At 31.8% G+C, this 2,847-nt stretch overlaps 1 protein-coding gene across 1 annotated transcript in view; it reads left to right on the forward strand.

The window, feature by feature from the left end:
- Nucleotides 1–2,847, forward strand: part of LOC106871386 (uncharacterized) — a gene marked incomplete at its 3' end in the record, with an annotated part of 540,352 nt that overhangs the window by 4,479 nt on the left and 533,026 nt on the right. The gene's annotated exons all lie outside the window — the stretch shown is intronic.

Below are 2,847 nucleotides of genomic sequence, written 5' to 3' on the forward strand. Positions count from 1 at the left end.
ACAGATAGATAGATAGATATACAGATAGATAGATATACAGATAGATAGATAGACACAATAACGTGTTTTTTTTTTTTTTATTCTAAACGGTGTTCTATATAACAATAACTATTGTACTGCATAATAAATCACACTATACCACACTCAGCTTCCACTGTAGCATGGCAAAAACCACAAGGATGGCTGTGTATTTAATGTAAGTTATTCACTGTCTGCTTGCTTTCTGTTTCGTTTTCCTTCCTTCCTTCCTTCCTTTACTTCTTATAAGCATCACTGTGAACAAATGTGTTCATCATCATCATTATCATCATCTTCATCATCATCATCGTCGTCGTCGTCATCACCACCATCATCATCATCATCGTCGTCGTCGTCGTCGTCGTCATTGTCGTCATCGTCATCGTCATCGTCATCATCATCATCACCATCGTCATTATTATTCCCCTGATCGAAACAGTTATTATAATCATTACTGGATTGTCACAGCGGATAGACACACATACAAGCAAGCACACACCCACATGACGCACATACACATACATATGCATATGCACATACATATACATGATTGACGTATGCACATACACGCACGCATACATAGCCTCTCTCTCTCTCTCTCACACACACACACACACACACATACACACACTCGCAGCGTATTTATAAGATTTCACTAAATAAAGAGCCTCTCACTATTTCTCTCACTAAGTGATTTTAGATTGGTGAGAAGCACTGACTACTGCACAGCGAAAAAAAAAAACAGCAGCAGCAGCAGCAACAACAAAAACAACAACATAATAATAATAATAATAATAATAACAATAATAATAATAATAATAATAACAATAACAACAGCAAAGGCAATAATAGCAATGACGCTATCAATGAAACCTATTGGTGTGCAGAGGCTTTAAAGCTTTCATCGTCAACCACCTCCACAACAACACGTATAATAATAATAATAATAATAATAATAATAATAATAATAATAGAGCGTTACGAGAAAGAGAGAGACAGAAAGAGAAGTGTTAGTATTAAAGTTTGTCACGCTACTATGAGTATTGACTGAAGCTCTACTCTAATAATAAAAGACGTATCTGCGACAGAAACAGGCTGTTTAAATTGTTGTATTTTTTATTACATATTGGTTCTTATTTGATTTTTACCATCTTCCGAAAGTCATTTAACTTTAAAAACTGAATATGTATTAACAGAAAAAGAAATTTTACTTTTTCTTCCCATCTTCTCATAGTATTAATAATATTTTACAGATCCTTATTCCATTTTCGAACTTAACAGGTACATGTAACGAAACAAGTGACCTTATATTTCTTGTTAGATTTAATACACATTTACAGTTTTGTTTTGCATGATAAAATATCATAAATATTGTTGCTGCTATTTTTATCCTGGTCATTATTATTCTTAACGTTATTTTATATTCATTCTCTATCACATCTCAAATCGATTTCAAGCACTGAGTGTGCTTTTTGCAAGAGCTAGCCACAAGATTGTAAAGCAAGGAAAAAAGACTAAGTTACTTTTTTTTTAAGGAAAAATTTTATTTCCGAAACAGAGATAAATGAGAAATAAAATTTAAAATAAACTGTAAATGTATTACTTTCGGATATAAACGTTTTTCATTTGAAATGGTTCATTTTTTTCCATGATGGCCTTACAGAATCCTACGCACAGTAAAAGTTTTCCCTTTTAACACTTGAACAATTTTAAAAAAAGATTTTCATTGTCATACGTGTTTATTAATGATGTTTTGCACTTATCTAAAGACAACATTTTATTAATCGAAGCCGTGAACAATTTATCATAAGTTTCACTTTCATAGGGATTATATTTCTTCACGTTATTTTCTTAAATCAGAAAAAGCAGTTTCTCGAACGTTGTTTTCTTTTTCTTTCTTTTTCTTTGAGTTTCACGTTTCCTTGTACCCACCTCATTGCAATATCACACACTTCCTCACGAAATAAATACTATTGCCTTATTCGTTCTGTATCCAGGAGGGAAGCGATGGTTTATTTCTCAATTGCGGGTTTCGTCATGTTCGTTAAGATTTACCTGAAATAATAATAATAATAATAATAATAATAATAATAATAATAATAATAATAATATGACAACAACAAATTAGTCAATTACCAACAATCTGTCTAACAATGCCATTTTGATAGAGGAGCCGGCAGCTTTGAGCTTGATGATAAATGTAGTTGTAGTTAATATATTAGTTCACCGCTATGTTGGGGGTATAAATTGATATTCTGCTCACCGTCAAAGTAACCATTCCTTTCTATCTTCATTCATTCCTTCTTTCCATTATTTATTTATCTATCTATTTATTCCACTTTTGCACCTTTTCAGTTTCATTTCCTGTACACATTCTCCCCTTATCTCTTCTTAATTAAACATCATTCGACATGTCTGACAAATAAATAAATAAATAAATAAATAAATAATAATAATAATAATAATAATAATAATAATAATAATAGTGGGAACAAAAAAAAATACAATACAGGGTGAAAAAAATATCCAAACAAAACGAAAGAAGAGAAACTGACAAAAACAAGCCTGATAACATAAAAAACAAACACACTTGTACAATTTTAATGAAGGGTTGCGCAATTATAGAACCTGAAAGTGTAACTGCCTTGATGATGAAGTATCAGTGACGATTAACATGATAAATTTGCCTGCAGCTGAATGTTACCGAATATTATTACTTTTATAAATCAGTCTTGCATTGAAACACTCGCTCCTCTTTTTCTTGTTCTCTGATACACATACATACACGCACACACACACACACACACACACACACACACACACACACAC

This window comes from Octopus bimaculoides, chromosome 9 (genome assembly GCF_001194135.2).
Source record: "Octopus bimaculoides isolate UCB-OBI-ISO-001 chromosome 9, ASM119413v2, whole genome shotgun sequence".
Lineage (NCBI taxonomy): Eukaryota > Metazoa > Mollusca > Cephalopoda > Octopoda > Octopodidae > Octopus > Octopus bimaculoides.